Source organism: Marmota marmota, unplaced genomic scaffold (genome assembly GCF_001458135.2).
Source record: "Marmota marmota marmota unplaced genomic scaffold, marMar, whole genome shotgun sequence".
Lineage (NCBI taxonomy): Eukaryota > Metazoa > Chordata > Mammalia > Rodentia > Sciuridae > Marmota > Marmota marmota.
This window is the reverse complement of record NW_025999853.1, coordinates 41,866,278-41,882,628: the sequence shown is the minus strand read 5'-3', so window position 1 is coordinate 41,882,628 and position 16,351 is coordinate 41,866,278. Positions and strand designations below refer to the sequence as shown.

General features: G+C 36.8%; 1 pseudogene; it reads left to right on the top strand.

Annotated features, from left to right (window-relative positions):
• The first annotated feature begins 469 nt into the window (after window positions 1-469).
• Window positions 470-5,986, top strand: LOC107139734 (annotated as a pseudogene).
• The last annotated feature ends 10,365 nt before the right edge of the window (window positions 5,987-16,351 follow it).

The following is a 16,351-nucleotide window of genomic DNA, read 5'->3' as shown; positions in this document are numbered from 1 at the left end:
ACTGAAGAGAGAAAAAAGAAACTTCCCCCAAAGAAAACCAAAGCCCTGGGTGTCACATCCTTAAGGGTATTCTCTTGATTTTAGTAATTAGCTGGTAACGGCCTAAGGATGACTTAATTGAAACAGGATGCTTCCCTTCTCAATTAGTGCAGAGAAAAAGAGCAAACTAACGGTCCATACCTAAGAAGAGGAAAGGGATTAAAACTCAGGAAGTATAAAATAGACTTTTTATTTCTGTAACAATTAAAATGGTCATTTGCTGCTTTTTCTGCCCAGCACTCCTTCATTTCTCTGGGAAAAGCAACCATCCCCTCATTCTACTCTAAATATAGACTCCAAATAGAGATATCACTGTTGACAGATGATCTTAGTTACCTGGAAGAAATGACTGTCTGACCTAAGCTGGCCCAATCGTAGGACCTCATCCTGACCCATGAACCATCAAGCTCTGTAAGCTGGTCCGTCTCACAGGCACATGGATATTCAGTAAAAGCTGTGAACATTTTACGTCTTCTCCTGTGTTTATTCAACAGGACCCACAGAGAAGTGGTTTTTCTCTTTGGACATAAAACCAGGAGACATATGGGACATGTGGGGATAAAGAAAACTATTAAGAGGAAAGGATGGGAAGCAAAGCAAAAGAATCTGTTTGGTGGTGGGAAATCTCCGGCTGAGTGGGTCTCTTGCAGCACTCTTGCAGAAGCCAATGGCATTTCCAGTTTGCATAAACTAATTCAAGATAAATGCCTACATCTTGGAACTAAATATGTAAGTGCAAAAATTTGTACTGGTGAATGTAATTAAGCTTAATTCTCTTAGCAAAAAGTCTAAGACTCAGATTGGTATGGAAAATAAAATCCAGTTATTTAAAAGAAACACATCTAAAATCAAAGATTATGAAAAGATTCAAATAAGATAATTTGCAAATAAAACCAGATAAATATATAAGAAAATATAATTCAAAGCTGAAAACACTAAATAGGCAAATTTTGGCTTTTTGTCTGAATAAATAGCATGAGCCATAGATAAGATAGAGCAGGACTGATGTTGCTGCTTAAGAATGACTTCAAGGAACCTATATGTTTCTGTCTCACCATCTTTGTCATGTGGTTCTCATTCTTTGGGTTGCAAGATGGATGCTTCCACATCAAACATCACTTCTGTATTCCAGACAGGAAAAAGAAGGGGGAGAGAAAGCAGAAGGGATGACATATAAGAAAGAAAAACTGTCTAGACACCACTGGCAAACTTCTGTTTCAAATCTCCTTGATAAAAAGTGTTCCATGTCGTCATCCCTAATTATAAGAGAATTTATAAACAGGGCACACCCCCCTCCCCCCACATCATAATTCTTGAAAAAGAGATGAGTGGAAACTACACAGGCAACTTGAAGTGGCTGGCATGCCTGTTGAAGGTTTAATAAACTGGCCATTCTCACACTTCTTTAGTAAAAATCCCGTTGGAAAGAAATTTGGTAGTATATATCTAGATCCTGCAAAATCTTTATGTCCTTTCATCAGTTATTAATGAGGAAATGCAACTTCCATGCTCCTTTGGTTTTCATGTGAAAGCTCTTTCCTAAACATCCCTTGGCCTCTTTGCTCAACTTCTGATCTTAACATTCCCAAGGAATATATAGAATGACATCTCTGCTTAGTGAGGTTAGGGTAATAAACAGGCATACACAGTTCAGTTGCTTCTTTCTCTTCAACCCCCTCTTTACCAGAAACACACATTTTGGTCAGCCATACTATGCCAGAGGCATTTTACTGCATCAGATTCATTGTTACCCAGACATGCCTGTGATGGGTGGGTAACCCTAATCCTGGGTCATGGGCTGCCATACACATGAGCTACTTCCTCCAACCCAGATTTTTTTCAATGATTAAACTTGTCAAGCTGTTTGAAGAAATGTTAGGATTTTGACTGATTGCTCTGATATCCTGTGTTTAACCTTCTGAAGAAATGCCAAACTTCCTCCAAAGTGCCTCTATCATTTTACATACCCACTAGCAATGTGTGTGTTGTATATAAAATGTTTGTGTGTGTGTTTCCTTATCAAATATACAACTTACAAATATTTCTCCCATTCTGTGGGTTGTATTTTTACTTTGTTGATAGTATCCTTTGAAGCACAAAGGTTTTAATTTTAAACGAAATCTTTTTTTTTTCCTTATGTTTGTGCTTTCATGTCATAGCTAAGACTCAATGCCTAAACTAAAGTCACAAAGATCTAGGCCTTTGATTTCTTTTAAGAGTTTTATAGTCTTACCTCTTACATGAGGCTTTTGGTTCATTTTGAGTTAATGTTTTTGTATATATTGTGTGCTTCATTCTCTTGCATATGGATATCCAGTTGTCCCAGCTCCACTTGTTAAAGAGATTGTTCTTTTCCCATTGAACATACTGGCACCCTGATGAAAATCAATTGGCCGTAGTCCATTGGCCTATATGTCTGTGTTTAATGTCAGGACCACACTGTTTTGCTGACTGTGGCTTTATAGTGAGTTTTGAAATTGGGAAGTGTGAATGCTGTGCTTAGTTCTCCTTTTTCACTATTGTTTAGGCTATTCTTGGTCCCTTGCATTTTTAAAAGAACTTCAAGATTGGCTTGACGGGCTTTTTTGTTTTGGGGGGATTTTTTTTTTTGTAATAAAAGTTACTGAGATTTTGACAGGGATTATGTTGAGTCTGTAGACCAGTTTTATGGATCTTTGTAACTTTAGTTTAAATTTCCTCTTTAAGAGTTATTAAAATTTTTAAATTTTTTTTTGTTTTTTTTTACAATGTGATTGTAGAATATGACTTTGTGAATGTTGTTTTTTTTTAATTTTTTTATTGTTGGTTGTTCAAAACATTACATATTTCTTGATATATCATATTTCACACTTTGATTCAAGTGGGTTATGAACTCCCATTTTTACCCCATATACAGATTGCAGAATCACATCAGTTACACATCCATTGATTTACATATTGCCATACTAGTGTCTGTTGTGTTCTGCTGCCTTTCCTATCCTCTACTATTCCCCCTCCCCTCCCCTCCCCTCCCCTCTTCTCTCTCTACCCCCTCTACTGTCATTCATTTCTCCCCCTTATATTATTTTCCCTTTCCCCTCACTTCCTCTTGTATGTAATTTTGTATAACCCTGAGGGTCTCCTTCCATTTCCATGCAATTTCCCTTCTCTCTCCCTTTCCCTCCCACCTCTCATCCCTGTTTAATGTTAATCTTCTTCTCATGCTCTTCGTCCCTACTCTGTTCTTAGTTACTCTCCTTATATCAAAGAAGACATTTGGCATTTGTTTTTTAGGGATTGGCTAGCTTCACTTAGCATAATCTGCTCTAATGCCATCCATTTCCCTGCAAATTCTATGATTTTGTCATTTTTTAATGCAGAGTAATACTCCATTGTGTATAAATGCCACATTTTTTTTATCCATTCGTCTATTGAAGGGCATCTAGGTTGGTTCCACAGTCTTGCTATTGTGAATTGTGCTGCTATGAACATCGATGTAGCAGTGTCCCTGTAGCATGCTCTTTTTAGGTCTTTAGGGAATAGACCGAGAAGGGGAATAGCTGGGTCAAATGGTGGCTCCATTCCCAGCTTTCCAAGAAATCTCCATACTGCTTTCCAAATTGGCTGCACCAATTTGCAGTCCCACCAGCAATGTACAAGTGTACCCTTTTCCCCACATCCTCGCCAGCACTTGTTGTTGTTTGACTTCCTAATGGCTGCCAATCTTACTGGAGTGAGATGGTATCTTAGGCTGGTTTTGATTTGCATTTCTCTGACTGCACTCCCCTTGCCGCCATCTTCTTCTCCTTAATTTTGTTGAAATCATCTTTGTTCTCTGATCCAAAATCCATTTATTTGATAATGTTCCAGAGACATTTGAAAACAATACTCATCTACAATTATGTACGTGTCTGTGTATATATATGTTCACACTTTTAAATCATGTCATGTCATACTCTGAGACAGGAGAATTACGAGTTCAAAGCCAGCAACTGTGAGGCACTGAGCAACTCAGTGAGATCCTGTCTCTAAATAAAATACAAAATAGGGCTGGGGATGTGGCTCAGTGGTCGAGTGCCCCTAAGTTCAATCCCCAGTATTAATTAAATGAATAAATCATATCATTTAAATCCTTGTATTTTTGTTTATTTGATATGGAAGTTTATATAAGGGTTTGTTTATATTTCACTATGCATATGGATTTGCAAGCATCAATGTATTGCTAACAGTTTAAAATATATATTTTGTTTTTTTTGTTTGTTTGTTTGTTTTTTATTTTTTTTTATTTTTTTATTTTTTTATTTTTTATTGTGGGTTGTTCAAAACATTACAAATTTCTTGACATATCATATTCAACAAAATATGTATTTTGGAGTTGTGTTTTTAGATTATAAACATACATAACTGTTATATCTGTATTATTACTTATTTTTTTCATTCCACTTTTTCTTTCCAGGAATTAAAAGATATACCATATCCCTTCAAAAATTTTTAATACACACTGAATTTCTATTTTAATGATTAATAGTTGGAGCAACTCAGTTTTCTCTGAAGAAGATGTTAACAGGTGGATACGTTGGTTAGTTTACTCCTTTCTGCCTGTCGACACCGCAGAGAAAGCATCCTCCTGCTGCTGTCATGTCTAAATCAGAGTCCCCTAAAGAGCCAGAACAACTGCGGAAGCTATTCATCAGAGAGTTGAGCTTTGAAACAACTGATGAGAGTCTGAGAAGCCATTTTGAGCAATGGGGAACACTCACGGACTGGGTGGTAATGAGAGACCCAAACACCAAATGCTCCAGGGGCTTTGGGTGTGTCACTTATGCCACTGTGGAGGAAGTGGGTGCAGCCATGAGTGCAAGACCACACAAGGTGAATGGAAGAGTTGTGGAACCAAAGAGAGCTGTCTCAAGAGAAGACTCTCAAAGACCAGGGGCCCACTTAACTGTGAAAAAGATCTTTGTTGGTGGCATAAAAGAAGACACCAAAGAACATCACCTGACTCTTTGGATAAGATGTCATTCAGAAATACCTTACTGTGAATAGCCACAACTGTGAAGTGAGGAAAGTCCTGCCAAAGCAAGAGATGGCTAGTGCCTCATCTAGCCAAAGAGGTCGAAGTGGTTCTGGAAACTTTGGTGCTGGTCGTGGAGGTGGTTTTGGTGGAAATGACAATTTTGGTCGTGGAGGGAACTTCAGTAGTCATGGTGGCTTTGGTGGCAGCCGTGGTGATGGTGGTGGATATGGTGGCAGCAGGGATGGCTAGAATAGATTTGGTAATGATGACGGTTATGGTGGTTACTCTGGAGGAAGCAGAGGCTATGGAAGTGGTGGACAGGGTTATGGAAACCAAGGCAGTGGCTATGGCAGGAGTGGCAGCTATGACAGCTATAACAATGGAGGAGGCAGAGGAGGTTTTGGGGGTGGTAGTGGAAGCAATTTTGGAGGTGGTGGAAGCTACAATGATTTTGGCAGTTACAATAATCAGTCATCAGATTTTGGACCCATGAACTTTGGAGTCAGAAGCTCTGGACCTTACGGTGGTGGAGGCCAATATTTTGCCAAACCAAGAAACCAAGGTGGCTATGGTGGTTCCAGCAGCAGTAGCTATGGCAGTGGCAGAAGGTTTTAATACTGCCAGGTAAGAAACAAAGCTTAGCAGGAGAGGAGAGCCAGAGAAGTAACAGGGAAGCTACAGGTTACAACAGATTTGTGAACTCAGCCAAGCACAGTGGTGGCAGGGCCTAGCTGCTACAAAGAAGACATGCTTTAGACAATACTCATGTGTATGGGCAAAAAAAAAACTCAAGGACTGTATTTGTGACTAATTGTATAACAGGTATTAATGTAGACTTTTTTTTTTTTTGCACCCATGCTGTTGATTGCTAAATGTAATAGTCTGATCATGACGCTGAATAAATGTGTCTTTTTTAAAAAAATAAAATAAAATAAAAGATGTTAACATGTACTGCTCTTCCTACATACTCTCTCTGTCCCTCTCTTCATACCGTAAAATTTTTATACATAAGATTTTCATTCATAAAATTTCATACATAAAATTTTAAGTAAAAATGATTTTACTTCATACCATGAAATCATGTGGGATTTTATTTCTGAAAAATTAATTTTTATTAATTGTATATTAATAATTAATTAGTCATACTTATAACTTTCACATAGTCCTTTATTGTGACAATTAATGCATGAAAATGGTTTGGTGTGAAGCCTGGTACATGCTTATCACTCAAAAGTGTCTGCAATGAAGGTGATAAGGGTTATCTACAGTCTCATTCTGCACAGAATCCTTCTCTCTTTACAAGCTGTCTTTTGGTGATATGATCCTCTCTCTACTACCTAGATGCTTTCAGGCATGGCTCCTGGGCTTGCTTCTTTTATTTTCAATTTCTAGCATCACCTACATAAATTTCGTAGCACCACCAAAATATCAAGTTCAACACATCCAAATGAAAGTATCTCCCAACTTCTCCATTTCTGTTCCCAAAACAAGCACTTTCCCCATCATCTGATCTGAGAGCCTTGGAGATATCTTTGTTTCACCTCTCAACTTGCCTGCATCCCTTAGCAGGATAGCGGAGCCCAGTGCCTGTGTCATATTCAGTTAATGTTCAGTTAATGTCTGCCTTCATTCCTCTCCTCCTTGAACTGTAACACATTTCTAAGCCCCAAGAAAACTTTTAAAGTGCTACTTCTATTTATCTTCCTCCTTAGTATTGCCTCCTCCCAGTGCATTATTTTTTTTCAACATAGTATTTCGTTAAACTCACAGATATCGGGCTGGGGTTGTGGCTCAGTGGTAGAGCGCTCGCCTAGCATGCACGAGGCACTGGGTTTGATCCTCAGCACCACATAAATGTAAAATAAAGATATGTGTCCATCTAAAACTAAACTAAAATAAAATAAAATAAATAAATAAATAAAAAACTCACAGATTTCTGCCTTATTTTTGGATCCCTCTCCCTTCTACCATCTTTGCAGATTAATCACCCTCAAACATAATGCAAATCATGCATTCGATATATCCTATCTAATAGGCTACTTACTAGATAGACTTGAACACAAGTCTCAACTCCTCAGCCTGCTACCCCAGGCTTTCTAATCTATATCACCAACTCTATCCCCTTTATGGACACTATAATTAGTTAAATAGGCATACTGATTCCTTCCTGAATGCCCCACTCTCTGAATTCTTTGGTTTGATCTTTGATATTTCTCTGAGCAGAAATCTTTCTTCAACCATCTCTTCCTATCAAAATCTTACCTATCCTTCCAGGACCTCATTAAAAATCACCCTTGTCATAAAACTTTCATTCACATACCACACGTGACTAGTACCTTTAAGTCACTATAACATTTTGTATGTCTCTTACAGTGATGAAATTTTTTTTAATTTACATTTTCAAGATTTATATCTTAATCTTTTACCAGACTGTAAAAAAGTTTTTGTCCTACTCTTCATTTAATTAGTAGGTTTTTATTAGTAGAGCATATTTCACAAAGTTGGCACTCAATAAATATTTGTAGAATTTAACAAAGACTGTATACTTTAAGACAAAGAACAATTATTCTTTTATCAAGACATGATGTTGGAAAAACTGATATCTCCATGCATAAGAATCAAATTAGACCCTTATCTCATATCATACACAGAAATCTGCTGAGGGCCATTGCTAAGTAAGAATGACGCATGGCATGACCCAGGTCATTTGCAGTGACATTGCATGTAAGGTGACCTTGCTCAAGGACCAGGGCGGATCCGGGTTTAGGGCGGATCCGGGTTTAGGGCTGATCGGGGTTTAGGGCATTCCTGGTTTAGGACAATCCGGGTTTAGGGCGGTTCCAGGTTTAAGGTGTACGCTGCTGGGAATAGGGCGCATCCTGCTGCCTCAGGCGCACCTGCTCCTTGAGTTCCCATTGAGTTCTCGCGGGATTGAGAGAGTATTTGGGATTTTGCCCAGAACGTGGATTCCCCCCAGAACGTGTGTAGAGTGCCGGTGTGAGTTCGGGAATAAAGAATTGCTGTTTGAATCTACAAGGCTGTGAGTGGCTCGTGATTTTGTGCCCAGCCAGACTGTGGCAGAAATCTATTTAAGGAGGATTTAAAACTTAACCATAAGCCTGAGGATGTAACTCAGTGGTAAAGTGCTTGCTTGGTATGCATGGGCCCCTGCATTCAAATCCCAGCTCTATACAAAGAAAACAAAAGAATCAACCAAAAAAACTTAACCATAAAACCTGACATCATACTACCAGAAAAAAAATAGGAAAAAATCTTCTTGCTATTGGTCTGGCTGATTATTTTTTTATATGACCCCCCAAAGCACAGGCAACAAAAGCAAAATTAGACAATGGGATTACATCCAGCCAAAAAGCTTCTGCATAGCAAAAGAGGCAATTAACAGAACACAAAAGATAACCTGTGAAATGGAAGAAAATATTTTATAGTCATACATCTGTTAATGAGCTTATAAGGAAACCAAACAACTCAATGGCCCCAAACCAAATAACCCAATTAAAAAATGGACAAATGACTTGTAGAGGTATCTTTTACAAGAAGACTCCAAATAGCTCACAAATATATGAAAAGGTGCTTAACATCACTAATAATTAAGGACATGCAAGTCAAAACCACACTGAGATATCATCTCATACTTGTTAGAATGGCTATTTTAAAAACTACAAAAGCTAACAGTGTTCCTGAGGATGTAGAGAAATGGGAATCCTGTATATTCTGGGAATGTAAAATGGTGTAATTACTATGGAAAACACAATATGGAAGTTCCCAGAAAAATTAAAAATGGAACCACTGTATGATCCAATAATTCTATTTCTGGGCATATATCCCAAAGGAAATGAAATTAGTGATACAAAGAGATATCTGCACTCCCATATTTGTGGCAGTATTAGTCACAATAGCCATGATATGAAAATAATCTAAATACCCATTGAAGAATGAATGGGTAAAGAAAATGTGGTGTATATATTCAAAGGGATATTATTCAGCTTTAAAGAAGACATCAATCCTGCCATTTTAGACATCATAGGTGAACCTATAGGACATTATGGTAAGTGAAATAAAACAGACATAGAAAGATAAATAATGCATGATCTCATTCATATATGTAATTTAAACACGTCAGACTCATGGAAACAACAAATAGAATGATGCTCATCAGGGATTGTGGGTAGGGGAAACGGGGAGATGTTGGTCAAAGGGCACAAAGTTTCAGTTATGCAAAACGAATAAGTTCTGGAGACCTAACATAGAGCAATGCAATCACAGTTAACAATACTACATTGTATAATTGGAATTTGCTAAGAGAGTAGACTTCAAGTGTTCTTGTCCCATATTAAAAAAAAAAGATAAAAGATAATTGTGAGATGATGGATATGTTGATTTATTTTATGCTAGTGATCATTTCATGATGTGTATATGTCAAAATATCAAGTTGTACATCTTGAATATATACAATTTTTACTTGTCAATGATAGCTCAAGAAAGCTGAAAAAAGATGATTCTGAAAACATAACTAAGGTTTCTGAAACAGACTATGTAAAGGAAAGAATTGCTTAAGTATAAAAAGCCTATTTTTTTTAAAATACATGAACCTTTGCTTGGAGAATGGACTAGTTAAATTTGTCTCTGAATAAACAAGAGAAGGCATAGACCTTTTTATAAATTTAAGCACAGACCAATTCTTATGGTGACAGAACTGAAGGAAACATGTGCTTTGAAGGAAACCAGACCACAAAAGCAGCTGTGGCATATGAATACAAGTCTTTCTGAATATTTGATGAAGTGCCAGAAGTTGCCCATTGCATACAGTTACATAGAAAGTACTTGACTCTCTGTGTTGCCTTTGTTAATACAAAGATAATAATAGTTTTCAAGCACTATACTGTACAGTTTGAGTAGAGGAAAAAAAAAGAAGAAAAGAATGGACTATATGTCTAAAAATGCAAATTGCAAGCCCAATCTTGAAGTACTTTGAATACTGCTATTGGAATTTTATTTAACAAACAGTCTGTTGAAATTTTCACTGTTATTTCTTGTTTTTGATCTTGTGTAAATACCAACATAGAAATTTACTTCAAGAAAATTAAGCTAGCAGTGGAGAGATGGGTGGATTCAAAAGAGAGCCCAGAGGTAAGGACCTAGCTGAACTACTTACAACAGAGTAGAAAGAGGTCATAAGGACTGAACTGGCGGCTGCAGCTTACAGGAGGGAACTGATGCAGAACTGTCACAAAGAACAACTGTGGACCCATTCGTGATTATGATGAATGGGTAGAAGAGGAACCAATAGCTCATAAAGTTTTGATGCACGAGAGAGGAGAGAGGAGAGAAAGAGAGGGAGAGAGGGAAAGTGGGGGGGGGACTCTAAACTGGAAAGGTCACTTCTATAAAAAAAAAGGTTATCTTCTTACCTCTCATTGTTTCTGCTCATCCTTATGCATCAGTTTCTCCACTTTTTTTTTTGTCTCTTTAAAAGTTAGTCCTTAAGACAATTCACTAAAATCTTGGCAATACAAGTCAATTAGATACCTCTTTGGTATAGCAAATAGGAAAACAATTTGAAACGATTTATCATCATGGTTTTATTGGTGTAGAGTAAAAGTTGATATGGTTATATACTCCTGCAAAGGTATAAATTGGGAATTAGTTTCATGATCAGAAGCATAGATTGAGGTTTTTTTTTTTACAGTTTAAATAACTTTTATCAGGATATAAACTACAAAAAATAGAGTCATAGAAGTGTGTTATTAGGTGAATTTTGATAAATCTTCATATGTGCCCCAGGTTCCCACTATCCTAATCAAGGTAAAGAAAATTTTCATCACCTAAAAAACTTGTGCCTTTTTCTATCACTCACTTTTTGTACCCAGCCCCCCAACCCAGGCAAACATAATTCTTCCTCCTCTATCTATGGATTATTTTTTTTCTGTTTACATTTTCATATGGTATATATTTATTTGTGTCGTTTCTTTAACTTAAAAAATGCTTTAGAAATATATCCATATTGGTGTGCAACAGTAGGTCAAGCCTTATTATTACTGAATAGTTCAAATATAGTTTCAATTTTAGTAGCTGCACTTAAATCTATTTATTTATTAACCTGTTTGCAGACTCTGTTTCCAGTTTTTCTTATTATGTATAAAGTTATTGCTAATATCATGGTTAAATCTTTGTGTGAATATGTGTAGCATTTCTCTTGGGCAAAAAGTCAGGAGCAGAATTGCCAGGTTATATGGTAACTGTATGTTTAACTTTATAAGAAACTTCAAAAATTGTAACCAAAGTCGATACAGCATTTTAGAGTCCCACCAACAATATATGAGATTATTGATTGTTCCAAATCTTTGATACAGTCGTTTTAAAAAATTTAGCCATTCCAGCAAGTGCGTGGTATATATCACTGTTTTTAATTTGCATTATTCTTATAACTACTAATGTTGAGCGTACTTTTTTGGCTTATTGACAATTTGCACGTCATTTTTTTGAGGAGTGTTGGTTCAAATATTTTGCTTATTTTTAAATTAAATAGTTTGCCCTCTTACTAGCGAATTATAAGAGTTTGAGATACTGGTTCTTTATCAGATATAGTTATTCCCGGTCTGTGGTTTCCCTTTTCATCTTATGAAAGGTAGTTTTCAAAGAGTAGAAGTTTTTAGTTTTAATGACATCCAATTTCTCACTTTTTTTTTTTTTTAATGACCAGAGCTTTAGTACTCCAACTTTAAGAAAATACAAGTCTCAGCTTTCGTTTGCAACCTGTCACACCCTTTGGATGCTTTAAAATTGTGGAATTAGGCTAGAGTCCAGGCAAATCTTATAAAAATTCAAGAATGTGACAACTACTTTTGTTTATATTAACTGCTATCCTTTAGATGGTATCTGCCCTGTAATAAACAGATTACTAAATTCTTTACATATAATATTTTATTTAAAATCCTTACAAAAAGCCTTGCTAAAGAGAAAACTTAGAGTAATAAAGTAAAAAACACATCTATACATTATCAATGGCAAAGCTAGAATCTACTGGACTCCAAATCCCATTGAATGTTAAGATATGCAGTGTTCTAAGAAATTTTTGTATATCTGAAAGTGACAAAGATATTTTCTTCTAGCAGCACTATTTTTTATTTGTTTTTAGGTCGGCTACCCATTTGAGTGCATATTTTTGTGTATGGTGTGAGAAAGAATTGAAGTTCATCCCCACCCTGATCATAGGTTCCTACATGATTTGTCAAAAAAGATTATCTTTCCTCATTGAATTACTTTGACTCTTCTCTAGAAAATCAATCTTCCTTCTCGCCCACCTTCTCATCATCCTCCCGGTTCCTCTTCCTCTTCTTCTCCTTTTTTGTTGTACTGGGGATCAATTCCAAGGCCACATGCATGCTAAGCAAGTACCCTATCATTGAGATACATCCCAGACCTTTTTATTTATTAATTTACTTTTTTATTTTATTTTGAGACTGGTCTCACTAAGTTTGACCCTAAACTGTGATCCTCCTGTCTAAGCTTCCTGAGTAGCTGAAATTACAGGCATTGCAACCACACCTGGCTACTCTACAGAATCAATTTAACACACATTTGTGCTCTATTTCCAGAATCACTATTCTGCTCCATTTACCTTTATTTCTCTGTTAATACATCAATACCAGACTATATTGATTCTTTTAACTGTAGACTATGTCTTTAATTCAGGTAGTGTAATCCATCCAGCTTTATGGGGTTTTTTTCCAACATGATTTTGACTACTCTAAATTATTTGATTTTTCATATAAATTTAGAATCAGATTATAAATACTAATTTTAGAAAACCTGCTGAGATTTTGATTGGACTTTCATGGAATTTAAAGATCAATTTGGGAAAGATGGATAGTAATATAAGTCTTCCAATTTGTGAGCATGATAAAACTCTTTTTTAAAAAAATTATTTATTCTAATTGTTGTACATAATAGCAGAATGCATTTCAATTCAAAGTGCACACACATAGAGTGCAATTTTTCATGTCTCTGGTTGTATACAAAGTAGAGTCACACCACTGGTGTCTTCATACATATACTTAGGGTAATGATGATGATAAAACTCTTGATATAATCAGGTCTTCTTTCAATTCTCTCAGCAATGTTTAATAATTTTCAATGTTCAGGTCTTATATCTATTTTATGAAATCTATCCTGAGCATTTCATGTTTTCTAACTGCTATTATAAATGGCATTTTTAAAATTTAAATTTCAATTGAAATTTAATTTCTAGTTGTTCATTACTTGTATGGAGAAAAGCAATTTTTTATATAGACCTTATATCATGGTTTACTTAATATTTTCAATAGTTTCTTTTCCTTTGTAGGTTATTGATGATTTGCCACATACAATATCATGTTATTTCTTCCTCTTTGCCCTATATGCTTTCTATTCATTTTTCTTGCTTTAATATGCTGGCTAGTATTTCTAGTATATGACCATGATGTTTTGGATATAACACTTAACCTCTATTTCTTCTTGTTTCCAGTGTAACTTTTTGTACTAAAGTGGATGGAAAACTAAATACTAAATTTCCCACACTTCTTTGCCACCAGGGTTCTACAGTTGATTGGATTCCATCAATTAGTTGCACCTATACATATTTGGGAAAGTGGGTGCTAAACCAAAGGTCCTCTTATGTGCTCCTTTTGGTTGTTTACTGATGCCGAACACAGTCACAGAGAAGTGTGGGGTGGGGTGGGGTGGGGGATGGGGTTCTTCAGTATCTGGTCTCCAGTTTAATGGCTGCCAAGACACAGTTGCAATGGCAGAAGCAGCTTCCATTTTGGCTAGAATGATGGCAACTTTAGCATTTTCTTTGTTTTGTTTTTAACATAGTTCTAGTGGATGATTCCTGATTGTCTATCTTCCTGATTATGGCGGAGGAGGCAACTCCCTTGGAGAAAAGTTTCATGAAGTTCTGGGAGTCATTCTTGGATCTCAACTTAGAACCGAATTTTCTCACCCTTCTCGTGACTTTGTAATGACCCCAGAATCTCTGTAATAAGTCTATTTAAAATAGTTCATATATTTCTGTTCAAATACTTTACACAACTTCTCTTTCTGGCATTGAACCCTAAGTACCCTAAGTAGCCAATAATCAGAAAGATTTAGGCACAAGATATTGTGTTCTTGGGCTGGGGATGTGGCTCAAGCGGTAGCGCGCTCGCCTGGCATGCGTGCGGCCCGGGTTCGATCCTCAGCACCACATACAAACAAAGATGTTGTGTCCGCCGAGAACTAAAAAAATAAATATTAAAAAATTCTCTCTCTCTCTCTCTCTCTCTCTCTCTCTCTCTCTCTCCCCCCCACTCTTTCTTTAAAAAAAAAAAAAAAAAAAAAAAAGATATTGTGTTCTTTGGGGAGACAGGTGTGCCAGTGTGCTATAACAAGTAAATAAGGCATTGTCCTAGTTATCAGGACACCATAAAACCAATTTTAGAGCAGGGTTGTTTGCAACACAGCCTGTGTTGAGGTGGAAACCTCTCTTCTGGGACTCTTAGGGTAATTTACAGTTTAAAATAATTATTTGAAGACAAATACCAGGCAAAGCTGCTGTTCAGTATTTCACCAACCTGGCTATTCCATCTCTCTAATCAACAGAAAACATTTTTTTTTATGTTGAATACCAATCATCTTTCTGAGGGCAAACACCTGCTCTCTTGCTACTTATCTCTGTTTCAAAGTATCTCTGGTATTTGTCATCTATTCCCAATCAAAAAAAATACCCCAACTTCAGCTGGTCACAGTGGTGCATGCCAGTAATCCAAGGGACTTGGGAGACTGAGGCAGGAAGATTGTAAATTCAAGCCAGCCTCAGCAAATTAGCAAGGCCCTAAGCAACTTAGTTAGCCCTATCTCAAAATAAAATAGGGCTGGGGATGTGGCCCAGTGAGTTCAACCCCTGGTACAATACATACATATACATACATACATACATACATACACCAAAACCAATTTCCTGTTAGGAGATGACATCTCTTTCATCATGTATTGTTTTTAAAGGAGAAGATCTATGAATCTGTGTGGGGGCCTCCCACTAGGAAACAAGGGGCAAAATCTTTCCTTTCCATGCCCTCATAAAACCAGGTGCATGGTTTAGTTTGAATAATTGTACACTTTTTTGAGATTTTTAGTCTTGAGAAAACATGGCTTGAATGAAAGAGATAGCTGGAGGTTATTCAGCATAGAAGCCATTGCAAAGTGCACATCCTAGTCAGAAGACAGTGGCTGTGCTACCTCAGTACTGTTTATTTCAGAACCTAGTTTGCCAATCTCAATTTTGAGTACCCCAAATAGCCTTCCAAGGGTGTAATGAGCTTAGAGTTTGTTACTCTGGCTTGGAATTCAAATCTCTAGTAAAAAATCCTGTATTCAAATGGGTTGAGTAGATGCTTTTCCTGAAGGGTCTAGTCTCTGCTCATCTTATTGGTTGTAATGGACAGAACTCACTAGCTGACTCAGAAAACGAGAGTTCCATTGAAAGAACACAAAGAAGCCTGAAGGCACTAAGGACAGGGATTGAAGCTGAATCTGAGGAAGACAAACCTGGGAAATGGGAAGTTGGGCAGTGAGCTTATTCTTTTGACTTCTCAGAGGTCCTATGTTCTTCACATTCATCTCTCTTGTGGCTTTTCTGATGTTTTCTACACACATATCTGTGCTCTATTTTTGCTTGAACCCTGTTTAACCACCTCATATTAACTGTTCATGACCTTTTATCCCAATCTCCCATCAAGTGACTTATAACTCTTTTGTCTCTTAGTTCTAATTATCAAGAGACAAATTTGTTTTCTGACTAAGTAGTAGATTGGCTGCTATTCACTCTTGGTCAAATCAGCTAAGGAAAAGGAGGGGCAGGCTAATTGTATATTCCTTTTGAGTCAGTGGGTGGGGCAGATCAAGGTAGAAGGTAAAGTTGTCCATAACCCAAAGCGACTGGTTCAGTATGCTCTTGAATAATCCCTGAAAGATCAGCTGTTTGGAAAACTTGTAACTGGTTATCCTTTTCTAAGAACCACACAGGATTTCCTACTCACTAAGAATAATCTTTCTCACCAAAGAAAAGCTGCTTACTTGTAAGTAGTTATCCTGATTTCACTTAACAGTTGTTGCCCCCACTGAGAGGTTGGGAGACATCTATAGTCTTTCCTCAGTGGCTCTCAGTCATTCCAGGGTTTCTCAAAGTGATATCTGTAGGCCACATGCTGTAGAAACTCCTGAGAAATTGTTTAGAATGAAGATAGATTGCTGGGATTAACTCTAAATCTACAGAATTGG